We start from the raw sequence: 17,729 nt of genomic DNA, 5'->3' as shown, positions 1-17,729 counted from the left end.
AAACAACAACTGGATGTTCAACGACACAATAAGATCATATCATTGGGTTTGCGTATTTGGTAAGGACGGAAGAAAAAAATAATTTGTTAATAAAATAGAGAAGCAGTCTTTATTACAGTGAAAGGTTATAATTATAAGGTGATTTTGGCACCGAAAAATGAATAAATAATTTTTATAGGTACATCATCTCAAGCCGCATGGTTGTGAGAAAACGGTTATCAACCGCAGCAAACTAATCCACCGCCAAAACAAGTAGCGCTAAAACATTTACATTTGTAGTGCGTAATAAATTAATTGGGGTAACTTACATAAATCGCTCGCCATTATGGCAATTTGGTACGCATCTACGACAACCGCGACCAAGTACTTCCACCGCACTCAACACAACCATCATTGCAACGAAGATCAACAGCGAGAGTTTCATCTTGAATATGAGCTACAACCTAAGCAGCTGGGCTTTAATAGCCGACAAGCTTGTAGTTCCCCTATTTTCTCACAAACGGAATTTTAAAAACGGATTGGCTTGCGCTTTATTGGTTGATGACACGACCTGCTCTTAATCAAGTGATGATAAGAATGGAATTACCAATATTTCCCTTCAGTTTGTTGAAATTACCGTTATCTATACGTGAACAAAAATAGTGAACGTAGATAAGGAACGTACTATAGCATTAAAATTGCGAAACGTTTGTTATGGAAAATAAAGATAAGAGTATTAGGGGATTTTTTCAATCTGAAATATTGCAAAGTACCGATTTATTTTGATTTTTTGTCTTGATGTTATAGGTGTTGTCGCAGATCGGCAACCAAATGTCCAAATTGGAAGTAGGTACATCCACATCGTAGAATCTGGATGGTGGGTCAGTATTTTCGCCAAGCCAACAGCAACAACGTGGTTTTTCTGAATTGCATTATCTTTACTGGTTCATTTTTGATGGCATTATCTTCTGGATCCACATCTTAGGGAACTTTCAGGAGTTTTATGCGTTGAACGGTAAATTCAAGGTACAATTCGGAGTACTAAATCCTCTATGGCGAAACGCATCGGGGTCAGATTCAGGGTAAAATGAAAACCCCCTCGAAAGGTATCAGACAGTGATTGTAGTTACAAAGTGTCTCACAAAATGGAGCATTTCGGGAAGAAAATGGGATCGACTTCCGACATGGTCTATGACGATAGGACACACGCTTCACAATTTACACTGTTTATAGCAATTCGGACATTTGGAGTATACAGAACAAGAAGTTTTTTATTCAAACTTTCAAATTGTAGTTGGCTTGGCGTACAGCATGGGACTTAATATCGAACATTGTGGGAGGCTCCCTACACGTTTTTTGCGTATCTGATAAAGACCTTTTTACGCCATACGTTATACGCCGCCTGCATCGGAATCGTAAATTTTATTCTTTTATTTTATAGCAGAAGTTAAATTGACATTTTAGTATATTTGAATGAGTAGGCCAAGTCGCTCTTTAACCGTGAGGGTAGATAAAGTGAAACAGATGATTGTGCATTCTAACGACATCTGTCATTCTTATTTCAAATGAGACCGGGAGCCCGATATAAAAGGAAGTTCAAAACATATGACAAGCCTATTATTTTTGACTTGTAAATTAAATGCAGAATTGTCAGAAGCTTTACAATGATTTATATGGCTCCTGCTATAAAATAAAGTTTTGTATTACACTATTATTTTATTTTTGGTCTTTATTTTTAAGTGGGCGGAGTGTCAGCCAAGCTTGTTCTACCAACCCAACCCACTATGTATTACAAATGTCTATGCTCGAACCCAGCTTAGTCACTGCACCACTGCGCCACATAGGCCAGTTTAATTTATCGTAGGAACCAATTCGGAGGTTTCACATAGCATTACCAGTAGGTACTTTGAATTTCGTGGAAGGTATCCAACAGAAGTTCTATAAAATCATGCGCCAAGTCTAGCAGAAAATTATTTATGTGATTTTGTCCGGTCCCGGAAACGAATTTATAGTTTTCCTCTAATATACTAATATATACAGGGTGTCCATTATGTATGAAATTTAGTATATATCTCGGTAAATCCGACTTTATGGTTCAGTGGCAGGGGCGCCGGAAGAAAATGCGCTAGGGAGGGGCCCTTACATTTTTGGAATAGAAAATGTTACCTAACTATTTTTAAATTAGTAAATAGGTACATATTAGACACAAACAAAACAAGAATAAAAGTAACAAGTTATAGTAGTTTATTGAAAAAAAATGACATTAATAGCACTATATTATAAAATTTGCTGTGGTTAGCACAGGTGCCACCCGCACACCGGCGCATGCGCGTTCTACCTTCTTTTGGGTCTAACAATATTTGTACCAAATTTGGTTCCAATCGGTTCAGCCGTTTAGCCGTTAATGAGAGTTTAACACACTTGCGCATGCGCTATTCTCCCCGAAAGCTTTTCAGCTTTTCCTTTTATATCTAAGAATCTGTGTACCAAATTTGGTTACAATATCAGTACACTACAGACAGACCGACAACATCAAAATTTTGTTGGGATCGGAATCCTGGTGCTTCGAAAGGTGTATTTCCGTAAAAAAGTGGGGGAAGGGGCATTTTTTACCCCAATGCAATACCTCCTTTACTAACGTGCGGGTGATAAAAATTACAGTGCGTAAGGCAAATTCGAGGGCAAATTGTAACATTAAACTGTTTCTGAATAATTGTTCTACTCAAAACTATAACAAATTACCAACCATAATGTTATTGATTACAATGTTGAATAGTAGGATAAAACAATTTAATTATTTCGAAAGAATAAAAATTCCTCTTACGTGATGGTTTTGTACGTCTGCCTGTCCGTCTGTTCCTCGTCTTAACTCGAGAACGAAAAGACACAGAGATGTCAAACCTTCGCCAATCCATTTCTACGAGTTCAAGGATCAGTGCTATTGAATATGAGCCGGATTAAAAGTCTGATTTCCCAATACGAACTGAGTAACAAAAAATTCCCCCACTGAATCGTATGTGATTCTTCGTATATTCATCACTTTATGTGCATCTATTCCATAACAAGTTAAAAACGTGGTCACTCGAGACCGACGGAAGCGCATTTTCGCCGCACCGCACAGAATCAGTAATAGCTCGGGAAGGAAGAGACTAATCCAAAAAGTCTTTTGTCGTTCTGGTCTCGAGGCTGTGCTACACCGTATAAGAAAGAAACCACAAGGAAAAAGCTTATAGTGGAGGACTAGTAATGGTAAAAACGGACAAAGCGCGGACAATAGCGTTCATTTTACTTTTGGAAAATGCGCTAAAAAGCGCCGAACCGAAATATGTAAGTGACATGACAGAGTATTGTCATTGACGTTTTTCCAAAACAAACAGCTAACTTGCGGTCTTCGGTAAATTTAATCTCTGTAGTCTAAACTCTATACAATAGGGCAACTTTATGGACATTGAGGTAACTCAATAAGGTTATAAAAGGTTTACCTACTTTTGCTTTGTCACCGAACAGCGATGGGACAGAAAAAGGTGGCTGTGTTCTGGTTTTATTGTGAGCTTTCATCATTTTCTGAAATGGATTAAGTGATTTCTCAAATCCCAGGGAGGGCCCGGGCCCCTCCTTGCCCTTTAGTAGCGGCGCCCATGTTCAGTGGTAGAGCGTTGGACTATAAATACTATAAATTACCTTAGACCAGTTTCGAGCATTCTACCGGCTACTCCGAATTAGGTTTTCCTGCACCTCTAAAAAGCATTATGCGGGTCACTCTGTAATTGGGCCCAAGCCTGTTGAGGGCCCAGAACAAGAGAATAATAATAAATATTGACTGTATACTAAATCTTTCTATATGAAAGTTGTTTAGCATTTTATTTCCCATAATAAGGCAGCATTCCATTGTTTTTACTTCAGAAAACAAAAGAATAATGAAAAACAATTGAATTTTTTTAAATGGCAGTGCACATTTTCAGTAGGCTCATTGGATAGAGATTTTTTTTCTCTTTCTCTCGACGGACAATTGACCGACAGGGTTTTCTCATGGCCATCAGCAACCTATTCTAGGATCTTTTCGAAGGAAAAATGACCGAATATGGAAACATAATTACGCATTTCAAACGATAAGTGATTATATTTTAAAAGAAGATCAATCAAAACGTGTATCATACCACATTGGATGTCTCAGTCATCGTCTGTTGTGCCGTACTCTAAGTGCGCTCTTCCAAAATGAAGTAATCAGCTTGTCTTTGCCAATTGGCTTGATTGCTAACGATCACGTCACCGTAATATAAATTAATCTAGGCTGAGATAGTAAGTTGGAGTACTGAAACTTTCTAATCGTATCCTGGATGAACTTCTTGCGTAGGTAATTACTCTTATTATATATAGGTACTCGACGTAGTTACCAAGTCTACCGTCTGCTCTGCTTCGCCCTATTGGAAACGTGGCATTACATTTTCTGTCGCAGAGTTATAGTAATCTATTCAGGAAAACGAAGCAATATGATTCATAAAATTGATTTTAAATGTAATTTATGCCTCATTTCATGATGGTAGCAGTCACGAAGCCCGTTTAATATTTATAGATATAGATAAGTCTAATATAAAACCAATTTAAAAATTGGTTCATCGTTTTCACAAATAAATACTCGCGAGTAGGGAAAATTCGCGCGCGTCATCCATAAAGCGGCGACCTTTTGCCAATTATGCGGAATTTTGAATGTCACCAAAACTTTTAAGTATTAAGTTATTCTAGGTCGTCTGAAAATCAATAGGGACGCCAACTTTTTAAATGTGAACAATTCGACATTGGAAGCTTGTCTTTATTAATTTAAAAATCAGGGCCTTAGATGTCTAAATACGGTGACACTTTATTTTGGGGATCACGAGGCAAGAGAAAAACGTGGTAATGATGGGCGTACAATAGATAGGTAATGGGAGGCTGCGAACGTATTTTCTTCTTTGATTTCATAGTGCATTCTTCTCTGTATAATTACCCGTGCAGGGACGGGAAAGAATACTCCTTCCATAGAGAGCACTACGTAATCGTATCGTAGAAGGCGACTAAACAACAGCAAGTCAGTCTCACTCAACCCTAGCACTGAAGTTTTGGAGGGCGAGGCGAGACCAGATTTTTACCGATTAGGACTTCTTTCCCGATTTGTGACAATTTGTTTAGGCGATTTAGTGTTACACATGGTAGTACCAGAGAGGGCTATCGCCAGTTTTTTTTAAGTTCGAATTACCAACCTAAAAGTAATCATGAAATATGGAGTAGCATAACTTCAAATTTCGAGGAAATTATGTGAACTTTGTATTAAGATTGTGGAAAATTTGGGGCTTCTGTCGCAATTTTTTGTTGTTGAAAACGCTTAATTATCATATGACGTCTCGTAACCGTTAGATAATCTGAATTCTCTGAAACACGATTCAGTGGTTACAGCTTTGTACATTGGATTTCATTGTTTAAACTGTACCTAAAATAAAATTGGAATATGTTATTTGAAATTAAAGTCTTTCATTATTTTGGAAAACCACTGCTGAATTTCACATTGTAAAACGTATATTTTTAAAAGCAAAATTAAATTGAACCATGATCACCTCCTGTTGATGTAATGATGCGGAAATATTAATAAAAAACGAGTATATTTGTTTAAAAATTAAACAGTTATTTGTTTGTAGTAGATATGATATTATACTTTGTTTCAATAACAGTTAGAAATCTTTTTACTATTAATTAAATCAATCTGAGCAAATTAGTAGAAAAAAATCGTATTAACACTTTTCTGCAAAGAGTAAAATATAATTTTGGTTGGGGTATTTTTAATTGTGTGTGTGTGTGTGTGGGCGGGGGGGGGGCTATTTCGAGGGGCCCATAGGCAAAAAATACGCAGATCCGGCCCTGTCTGTAGCTTCTCGGTAATGAGAATGACATTAGATTGGCTGCTGTCCCCGTTTACCCGTTTAAAGTCCAGCACTTCTTTCTTGGGTATCTAAGAAGGTGGCCTACCTAGGTACAGCTTTTTGTTGCAGCGTCAGAGTTGGGCTCTGTCCAAGACGCCGCTGTATGTCTTTTTTTCCTACTTTAAACCAAGTACGATCCGTTCACATTAAGAAAATTTTGATTTTTTATTATTAACATAAAAAGTAGGTATATGCAAAATAATGCAATAAAACGAAAAAATACAAATAATCATAAAATCACGAAAATATACCCTGTGTGCTAGTTTGGTTGAGACTGCAAAGTATCTCAGCTGTTTTTAAAGATAAGAGACGTGCGGTTTTCGGGACCCGGTGGCATTTTTTTGTTAAACTTAGTAACCCAAACAGAATCAATTCAACTAAGTGCGTTTGTTTCTTATTAGATACAGGCGGGTAAAAACGAAAAGGTTGACTTTTTAGAATGTTATCAATCATACCTTACTACCGATGTACGATTGAAAAAAAGGTAAAAACTGCCTATTTTAGATATTTTTACAAAAAATCCAATAGCGTAGTAAAAAAAAATTGAATCTCCTTTTTTGAGATTGGACCCAAACTTAATATTTTTTGAATGCAACACCATGTATTTTAACGTCAATTTTTTGCATTTCTTTTTCGTCACTACATTGATGACATTGATGACTGATGATTGATGACATTGAAATTAAATATTATCATATTTTTCAAAAGGACATGTTTTTACCGCCCGCCATTTTTATTGATTGACATCGGCTGCCTTACTTACCATGGATACAATAAACAGAACAAAATCTCCATGAATCCATGGCCTACTATTTAAAAAAGTAAAAAATAAGGTTTTTATTACTTTTCATCGATAAGATTAAAAAAATATAGTGATACAGCAATGAAATCAGGAAAAGGTATGAAAAGTAATTGAGGTTAAGATATATAGAGGGCGTTTTAAAATATACCAACTTTGGATCAAATCTCAGAAACGGCGATCCAAAAGTTTTTTTTTACTACGCCTCTAAATTCTACATAACAATATCTAAAATAGCCAGTTTTTATCTTTTTTCTATGTTACATCGGTAGTATAAGGTATGATAACATTCCAAAAAGTCAAACTTTTCGTTTCCACCCTGTATCTCAGAAAAAACTTAGTCTCTACCTTTAAAAACACTGCAGCCTCAATCAAAATAGGACACACGGTACAATTAAATTTTATAATTTGCAAACATTGCTATGGGCCGCAGGTTGCAAAACGGCAGGCAACGGTGGCCTGCGTTAGAGTGTTTGTGGGCGAAAATTTAATCTGATTTTAACAGTTGAAACGTTGGTACGGATAGTTTTTTCTAAGTGAAGCCCGATGTTGAATTTTTTGAGGTTGCGCGAATTTTTTTGAATTGGATATCACATGATAAAGAATGTTTGGCGAGATGTTTTAAATATTTTTCGACTGTTTATTTGGGCGAATGATCCTGGATTACGGTCCTGACTGTGTATTTACATGTGAAGACTATAATATGGCTGATGAACTGACGGTTTTGCTAAATTTGCAACGGGGATCTGACGACAGCTGTCATCTGAAATTCTATGAATTTTCAATGCTTGAAGGAAGCTAGTTCATTGTCTCTAACAGATTAAAATTAAATTACATTAAAAATGATCCGTGGACGGAGTCTTAGAAGGGTACATTTGGTGAGAATTAGGTCGTTGAGTGGAAGCCGGGTGACATTAGGCACGAGGTCACGACAGCATTTGCGTTGCGCATTTAAAAAGAAAAGAAGAGTTTACCCGTAAATCTGCGCGGAGTGGTGGAAAAGTTAGATTCAGCCACTAGGTATAGCATTCTCGCCGAAGTGCATGAACAAAGAAGAATTCAATTACAGCCGAGAATCGTGTTTCGCATTCAGAAAGACCGCGAGAACATAAGTTAATCAGGCTATAAATTAACCAAGGTAGTGTTGGATTGTGAAAGAGATTTTTGCTTTGAAGCGCGCGTTTTCTTCGGGTGATTTTCATGCGAGGAAAAAATGAGGTGTAATTACTTCCCTTTCGAACTGTAGGTACGAGTAAAACCTTGAAACAGTAAATCAAAATTTTGTGACTGAATAAATTGCAAAAGAGGAAATTAGTAGAATTACAGACAGCGGAAGTTTTAAATTGCGCGAATCTGAACTATTTAACCAATGAACTTAGGGAAGTGTACTAAAAATAGGCTGCATCCCACAATTTAGTCGGACGCCAGGCGTATTTGGCGCAGATAACACTTTTTAATGAAATTTTGTTTGCCGGTGGATTGCGTAATTTGGTGCAATCGCGTGAAATTTCAAAAAACCAACCGCATTCCTTTACGAAGTGTTGTTGTATTTTGTGTTTAAATCACCACCGCTTTTCTAAAAAATCGTTCATTGTAATTTAAGCGAGCTGGAAAAGTAAGTACAGGCATTTGAAGGAAATTTAAATTAGGATATTCACGAGACTTGATTTTTTTTTAATAGGTAAGCAGGTAATGTATGTAATTAGTTGGTATCGCAATCAAGTGGTTTAGAGCAGAGGTGATAATTTGTTCCGGAAAAGGTCTCGATGGTAATTGCACTAAAGATTAATATTCAGAAGCTAGTCGGCAACTTCCACTTTTGAACGTGCTGCATACTGTACAATTGCACAGCGACATGAACAAAATTTCAAAGCGGGATTGGGCAGACCTTTCAAGATTAATCAACACCTTTAAATCTTCGTCCTTAAAAAGTTCTTAACTGTTTTTGAAGGTTCTTGAAACTCTTAACGATACTTAAGAACACTTTAAGACCCTAACAGCTTCTAGAAGTCTTAGAGCTCATGAAAGTTTTTGAAGTTTCGAAATAGAAGCCGTTCACATCACGTGATATATCACTCCTGATCTACTTAGAAATTATTAAACCCGCAGATTTACTTAATGTTCATGTTTTAATAACTGCAAGTATTACCGATATCCTTTTGAAAAATTATTGTTCACCATTTTTTATTGATTTGGTATACATTACGATTTTACTTTTCAGACACCTCTAACCGATTTGAACTACATTACGTTACTTTTGTCGTTACGAAAAGTTTCAAATCAGTCACTTTGCTTTTGTTGCATTGAAACTTAGTTATTTTTGTTTTGCAAAGTAGTTTACTTGAGATAACGGTAACGATTCTTTTGTGAATTGCCGATTATACTGACAACTCGTGTCGATTAAAATTTTGCTATTGCTTTCTAACGTAACTTAGATTATTGTTTGTCGTTAAGTAACTGTTATTTACGATTCCTAGTATTCCAGTTACTCGACGTGTCAAACGTTAATTTTATTCTCGCAATTTATATGCCTTGCTGTTCATATCCTCTCCCTCTCTATCTTCTGGTTCTTATGTGCTTTATCTGATTGCAGATATTGGCAAATAGCACCCTTCTGAGCTCGAAGCTCTGTGAGATATCTGAACGTTTGCGCATACTGACTTTCCATACAGTCAAGTTGTAATTCACATTTTTATTTGGATAGTCATTTATTAACGAGCGATAATTTTGCCATAATTTTGGAGTTTCTGTCCATCCGTCTGTCTGTCCTTCTATGTACGTTAGAAGCCCTGCACAAGAGTTTTGAGACGAACGTGTGCAGCTCTTCTACGCTTCCATGCGAGGAAAAAGGACATCCTTGCAGATCTTTATAGCCCAATTCATTTAAGCGCTTTCTAGAGTCTTCAAGGAACGCCTAACTCATGAAATAGCCTAGAAGGCTTTGTAAAGCACTTAAGCGATCAGAGAAAGCCTTGAAAGTATACGAAAAGACTACTTGAACACCTAGGAGGCTCTGAAAAACACTAGAAGGCATTCTGAGGCTTTCCGTAAGTTTCTTTCTTTATTGTTCCAAAGCTCTATAGCGGTTCATTTTTTTCCCTTTTAGGGTATTTCTAAAGGTTTTCAGACACAACTTTGTCAATTTTTTACAGAGCTTTCCACGCTTCTTCCAGAGGTTTCTTTCAAGAGCTTCTCGTGTTCTTACCTCCCATGTCCATACAGAGCTTTCGAAGCTTATATGTTTCTGGGAACTGCTACAGAAGGCTGTGGAGGGCTTTAGAAAAGATTTAAGGTGTTCCTGAAATGCACTGGAAAGCGCTCAATCACCCTTGAAAACATTCTGAACACTTTCTACATCAATTGAAGGCTCTACAGGTCTCTCGGTGATTTATTATTGCTTTATAACGTCTTTTCATGACTTTGCTTTTGAATGGACCTAAACCGAACTGGGAACATCATAGTGAATTTTAGAGCATTCGAAATCTTTTAAGGGCATTGAAGGAAATAAATGGATGAAAATTGTAAAACATATTTTTTTGTTAATTTTTCTTGGGGCAATCGATTTCGACTAGCTATAAAGTCATCATCAGGCCATTGCGTCAATTTGATTTGAAATACGAATTTAGAATGTGCGAACAAGTCATGAGTGATATGTACTGAATCTGTATGCGTTAAAAGATGTCAGATAGTGTGTTGTGTTGTGTAAATGGAGGTTATATATGTTTTTCTACAATCGATATCCAAAGTAGGCATTTGCGCTCGTATTTGACAACGCAAACGTCATCTTTTTCGAGGAATGTCACTTTGTCGCTTATAAACGACAAAATAGAAAAAACGCTCGCTCTCCCAATTATTAACTATAAATCAAATATGCATTGCTCAGAGTATCCAATGACAACCAGTAAATGACATCTTTCATTTGGGCATAAGATTAAAATGATTTGAGTGAAAAATTTAAATTTTTGGAAATATGTGAACTGCTCGATTGTAGAAAAAACCTTGTGTGTAATTCGAGCGCAAATTGATTGTCGATTGCAAGAGATTGCCGCGCTCCTTCGTCGCGCGTCAACTGTCTCTTTCAATCGACAATATATCATTTTGCGCTCTTAATACACAAATAGCTATTAAGGGCATTCTATGATTTTTCCAAAGCTTACTTTCCGTAAGCATTTCCCGAGCTTTATATGACGTTTTGTAATGAAGCACCCGTTTTCGTACAGGAATTATATCAGAATTAATTAACGCACAGTACATTGATAGAAGCTACCAGCTTTCATGAACACCGGGTATTTGTACGAACTCGAGCGAGCGCTTCCTTACGAGAAATTGTAGTTCCGGACGTATGTATTTATTCTCTAGTAGAAGGTAAAACTAATCGCTTTAATTTGTAGCCTCGTTTTAGCCACCGATAAGGAAATCAAGATACTGCCGTTTGTAGCCGTTCCCGTAGAGATATTTTAATTATTCTTGCAGCCTCCGAAAGAAAATATTGTATGACTTTAAGTCGTGCAGTTTATTCCATTATCGTAGACCTTTTGCGATTGCCTCGAAATTCCAGGTAACAAGGAGCATTATTGGACTACCGAATTTTGAAATTGTAATCCGGCCAATTAAGTGAGTACACAACTAACCGTACCTAGTTAATTCTGTTGCAGCAAACTTCATTTGATTAGATTGTGCCTACTGTCATTAGAAACGCGCTTAATGATATGATTCCAGATTTTTATGACATTCGGGAGTCTGGAAATTAATTAAAGAAGATTTGATTTTTGGACGTTAGCACCCGAGTACGCCGACCGGCTGGAAAATCCGAGTTTCATTTCTACATTTTTTGGGATTTTTACACCCTTAGTAACAGCATGATTTGGAGGGATCTTTCGATATTTCGTCGTCTTGCATAGCGTATAGTGTGCGGCCCACTTTTTTCACGGACATACACGTTTTGAAGCACCAGGAATCCGAATCTAACAAAATCTCGATGACGTCTGTCTGTCTGTCTGTCGGTCCGTCGTACTCTCATTTCCGGCTAAACGACACGGCTGATCCGATTAGAACTAAATTTGGTACACATATTCTTAGACATAAAAGGAAGAGCCTAGGCGCTTTTGGGCATGATCAGGTGAGCGAGTGGGATCTGTGCTAGCCACAGCAAATTTTTTGTTGTTATAAGTCAGGGACCATTATAATTTGTTGATAATTACATTCTAATTTTGGATTTTACTAATTTTTATTTGTTCGTTTACATGCAACCGATTGTGTGCGAGCTACCGAAATTCGTCTCAGTTTACGGCACTCTCACAAGGCCCTTGATCGTTTTCAAAACTGTTTATATCACTGACAAAATTTTTGTTCACGCTTTACAGGGAATAGGAGCATTCTAGGGCCAAGTCACTTACTTACACTAACTTATAGTCGCATTTGTAAACTTAACCACGACCGAGAATTCACTATTTATCACTTCGATGTCGATATTAAGATTGAGACTAAATACAATTCAATTTTCTTATATAGCAAACAAGAATCTTCTAAAAAATCTAGAAGGTCGGCATATCATGTTTCACTGAAAGAATGCATCACACGCTTTATTCCTTGTCGGCCTGTATCGATTTGATGGCGCCTTGATAACGCTGTAAAGAATTCGTTACAATGCCTTCCGCCTTAAAAGTATTTAAATTTTAAGCTGAAAATTACACAAGTTGAAACACTTTTAATTTTGGATTTGGATGGCGCCTTCACGCTAATGATGCTGTTGCTGATTAAAATTATAGTCTACAAAACAACGATTTTGGCTTGTTCGAGCTGCCAACTTTTCTTATATGCAAAACTTGTTCAGCTTACCTCAAACCATAGCGAAAACTGGCACATCTTGCAGTACTTGTACGGTTTGGAAATGTCGTGCAAGAGTACCTAATCGTATCCATTCCCTAATAATAAGCTATCATTTTGAGAAAGTCGGATGTACGCGACGGTTTGATGTGGTTGACCAAAAGAACGCATAAAAGCATCTTACTACTTACAAGAGCCAATAGAGAAAAACATCAATAGAGTTATTAAAATCGTAACTTATGCATGCAACGACTGACTAAAGTGGGGTGCAGGGTTTGCGTGTTTATGAAAATTGTGTGACCAATGGCTAGCCAAAGGTTCAGTGACCTAAAATTCAATAACTATTACCTTATGACTTCGTGCCGGAACCTTGCCTGATTAATTATATACTACATACGCCTATACTTCCTAATACTTTTAAGGAAACACGCACTCAGGGATGGTTCCAAAGAAGACATTGGTTTTTGGCGCGAAGTGGCTTTACCGCTGATCGTTATCCTGTCAGCGACGAATTAGAATTTTATGTCAGTTGATATGATGGATTCCCCATCAACAAATAAACCGCGAAGGAACTGTAAGGAAATCAATAAAGACCGTCGCCAAAAGTACGTGTAATTAATATATGGCAAGGACACGCAAAAAATAGACAGACGCGTTTTGTTTTCTTAAAAGGTCAAATACACCCCTCACGCAAAGCACATATCAAAATTAAGTTTTAAATAGTGAAAATCACTTACTTATCATGTGGTATCCATTGATATCTTGCGCGTATTCAATAAACCCCGTGATGTCAACGAATTTTTGAGTTTTGCGGAATACGAGTACCTATGTCCTAAACGCAACTAAACACATCACAACATGAACTAATACTAGCTACACGCGATGCGATGTTAGAGAATAAAATACAAGCTAGTCAATATTTTTGATATGTTCAGGTATATTTCCACAGGTGAATTCCTAATGGGGTGGAAAATGCAGTCGAAATTGATTTCCTTGGAAAACTTATAGCCGTCAATGTGCTTTAGCTAACTGTAGGTATAGATAGATTAACAATTAGAAATTCCCAATGTGAGGAAATTACATGCGGGTTTGCAAAAGTGGCATAAATATTCCATTACCTATTATTACGAATCCAAACTAGTACATAATGAATTTTTCACTTTATAATGTCTAATTTCCTAATTTTTCTCACTTCTCGCACCCTTCAAAAAGTTTATTTTCCGATCGATCTAAGACAAGTCAACTTTCTATAAATTTGTTTGTTTTTCATGAACCGTGACTGTTTCCAGTGACATTTTTTGCCCAGAAACAACGGACGCCTGGCTCAAATTATTAATTTTACTTGTAATTACTCTTTTTGGGAAGCAGACCGTGCTTCTTTACCTGAAAAATGAAATTACGTCTCGCACCTAAATAATCATTTGCTCGTAGTCGAGATTTTGTCTGATTCGAATTCCTGGTGCTTCAAAACGTGTATTTCCGTAAAAAAATTGGGGGGTCATTTTTCACCCCAAATCCTCCCTTCATCAGCATATTCATACTATTACTAACTTGATTTTGCTCATTTAAAATTCCCCTACCTAACTGGGTAGCCACCTCCTTACCTACCCCTTCTTACACGGTAACAATTACTACCCGCGCTTTTAAAACTCAATCTTAAGCCCTAATCAAACCTTGAACCCAACTATTAGGTCATCATTGTTTGAAAATACAACTTTCAAAGCAAAAATAATATCTTTTACTCACTTCTAGGTGGATCATTTTAAAATGCATATTTTGGCAAGATGAAAGTGACGTGCCCTTAAGGGTGCAGTGTACTTAACCCCCAGGTTCTAAACTAACTTCACACTACAAGAACACGGAAATAAAATCAACCCAGCAACGTTTAAAAATGGCCCCCCGAAAGAAGATTCCCTCCAAAATTAAACCCGTTTAAATTTGAAAAGTGGCGCGTGATAAAACAGCAGGGCCCCCTTACGTTAGTTGTAAACATAGAATTACAGTGGTTGGTAATTCTATGGTTGTAAACATAGGTTGTAAACAACGCTATGACGCTATGAAGCACAGTAGGGAAGGAACGTAAAATAAAACACTGATTGTGAAAAGGTTGTTTAATAATGATCGCGATTATTATTGATTGTAAAAGCTCGGAAATTTAAGTGCAACATAAATTACATTGCAAAAATAAACTTTGAAAATGATAGTTCACCGAATAAAAATAGAAATAGGCTGGGAAAAAAAGAACTTAAGTACCAATAAAAAAACCAGCCATCAAATTAATATCAAATTGTGTTGTAAAATTAATTGTTTGTAATGATGTGAATGCATAACATAAAATTATAACATCACAAAAAGTAGCAGGTAGACTTCAAGAGGTAACATATAGGTTAAAAACAAGTTTTGGGAATTACGGGTCAGGTAAGCAGGTACCGAGATTCTAATAAAGGGTGAAATACACAGGATGTGACTCATCTTTTGTGCAATAAAGTCCTTTTGTTAAAAGCAAGATGGAAAATTACATGGCCTTATAGGTAAAAACAAGATATGTGAAAATTATTGAATCGCCACTCACTTATCGCACATAGTTTCTAAACTGAAGAGCTTTGATTAGCGTAATCCCGCTCCTGCAAGATAGGTAGCCCGCCCCTGGTTTCGAGGTTTCGAGCCTACAGTTGAATGTCGAAGACAATCATGGAATTAGGTGTCGTACTTCAAATGGTTACAGTTTTTACCACCCCCGTGACTGCTTCATTCACGGAGAAAAATGTTAGTAACAAACAACAAGTCAGTACATATATCAAACGAATCGGTCATTTCCACATATTAAAATAAAATTATCAAAACTTGTATGAATGTTACTTCAGGGGCAAGACCAAGTAATCAACATCAATAAATATAAATTAAGCAAGCATTACACCAAAAACCTCAACAATTACAAACAATAGCATAACGGTATCACATATGTGATTCTGCATTGTGGTTAAACCAACAAAATTTCAAAAGCAAAGATTCAAACACACAAAATATATAAAATGTGGCATAGAAAACATTTATGGAGCGACGCATTCACGACCGCCATTCAAAACAAGATGCCCAACGTAACCAACGTTGGTGCTTTCTAGATGGCGCAGGCAGCTTTTCCCCACCTAGAAATTGCATGGCTGCCACCTCTCAAAAATGTATGTATCGTCGTAAGTTGTATATACAGGGTGGAAACTCTCATAACTCTAAATATATTTTTATAATAATTTAATGGAATGCGGATCACTAACGATTACTATCTAGATATAATTTTCTTCCCTGCGTTTTTGAGTCGAGCTGAGTGCAGTTTGTCCACGACTGGGATGATCCATGTGTCGTGGGCCGCATTATCATGGCCACAAACAAGTGTATAGGCGTCTTGGAGGACCAGGATACGAGGCACTTCAGTGAGTATGTCTGTCACGAGACGCTGGAATATCCCAGAGATGATGTACAAACCAAGGATAGTGTTGATAGTGAGAATGTCCGCCGCTTCGTCATCGACTGGTACCTACCTTGATCAAGGCCAATCATGGAAAATACTGTTGATCCCGAGATTTTGGCGAAAGATGTTTCTGCAGTGGGAAGTGGATAACGGGTTGACTGTAGGTTTGTAGTCACCGCAAAGTCGTATTAGTCCATCGGCGTTGCGAAACCAATCGTACGTATGGGGTCGGCGATATAGCACATTGTCTGTCACCCTTTCTGCCTATAATAATTTCGCGAGTCCTCCTAATATGGCTTCCCGCTTAATGCCTCCACAAAATTCTCTCTTTTAATCCCCACTTTTTTTACTTTTTACAGAATACGCCTACAAAATGGGGGTTTACAGTATAGTTGAATTCCGCAGTTCTAATTTAACAAGCGTGTACCTGAAACCATAAAACATTTTTTTGGACAGTAAAAGTTTATTTAAAAATAGAGACTGATTAGCAAAAAAATAATGAACATGTGCGGTTTTAAAGGTTTATTCAAAACGATATGATTGTGGCGGGCTCTGTGACGTAATAAGCCCCACCAATCAGCTCCTAGAACCATTCAGATGACATAACGACTTGGCAATATTGCAGAAGAATGGCATTTATAACTTGCGTCATCTGTCACAGGCACTTGTCACTTTCGTGCTAGATCACAGCCGTCTATAATTATAGACGGCTGTGGCTAGATGCAGTTAAACATCCCTCTCAAAACGTCAAATGTGACAAACGTCAGACCCTCGCGTAAGGTTGCCAGCTCACTTCTACGTGATTGGTTGTAGGTTTGTGACGTATTTAGTCTGAAGCGTTTCAAATTCGGACTAGCTTTTCAATAATTTATTTTGGGTTTATTTTACTCGCTATATAACAGCAGTTGACAAAAGGATGAGGATGGATGCCATGCAGAACAGAAGGGTGGAAGTGGGGGATCAAAGAACGATAGTGGTAACGATTTACAACAGTGACGAAATGAAAGATCTAAGAAAACTGAAAATATAGTACAGGAGATACAATAGATAATATTGATAACATTAAAAAAGAAAAAAACATTGAGCGGATTGATGAAAAGAAACATGGAGGGTAGAGGAACAATTCGCAAAGATAGGGAGAAAAGGGAGGTAAATAGTAAATTACAATTTGGTAACTAAAAATGGAATGGGGGAAGTAACACAATTCATACTAGGAAACAAGAACGGAATCAAATCAACAGTAAAGGGGTGACGAAAATATAATACATCATAACGACATTGAAAAACAGTGTGTAACGTAGCTATGGTAAATGTTGTAGTTACTCTAATAATTGAGAATTTTTCCTGTTAGAAACTTCACTGTCGTTACATATTACTATCTTTAAATATATCTTTAATAACTCTGCGTGATTATTACAACAAGGGGGAAGAGGAACTATAAACTACGTATGTGTAGGCACTGAGTGGGGTTGTAAAGGGCAAAGAGTAACATACTTACACAAAATATTAAGGAAAAGAATAAAGTTACGTTTGGAAGCGACAAGAGCAAAGATACCTATTCAGCCCGGCAATATGTACAAAAAGCGTTTGGAAAACAGTAGACATAAACAGGGCCGGATCTACATATCTTGCACCTATGGACCCCTCGAAATTGCCGCTCCCCCCACCCCACCAATTAAAAGCATTTTATATTTTTATTTTTTACTCA

At 37.1% G+C, this 17,729-nt stretch overlaps 1 protein-coding gene across 1 annotated transcript in view; it reads right to left on the bottom strand.

Moving 5' to 3' along the window:
* The window catches only part of LOC116178636 (cyclin-dependent kinase-like 2), a 36,410-nt gene extending 22,976 nt beyond the window's left edge, over positions 1-13,434 (bottom strand). Inside the window, exon 1 of the mRNA XM_031498194.1 lies at positions 13,293-13,434. The gene's annotated coding sequence lies outside the window, so the exon portion shown is untranslated. The remainder of the gene's footprint in view (positions 1-13,292) is intronic.
* Positions 13,435-17,729: the final 4,295 nt, after the last annotated feature.

The sequence above is a fragment of the Photinus pyralis genome, unplaced genomic scaffold, assembly GCF_008802855.1.
Source record: "Photinus pyralis isolate 1611_PpyrPB1 unplaced genomic scaffold, Ppyr1.3 Ppyr1.4_LG8, whole genome shotgun sequence".
NCBI lineage: Eukaryota > Metazoa > Arthropoda > Insecta > Coleoptera > Lampyridae > Photinus > Photinus pyralis.
The sequence above is the reverse complement of the archived record's forward strand: the minus strand, read 5'-3'. Positions and strand labels throughout refer to the sequence as shown.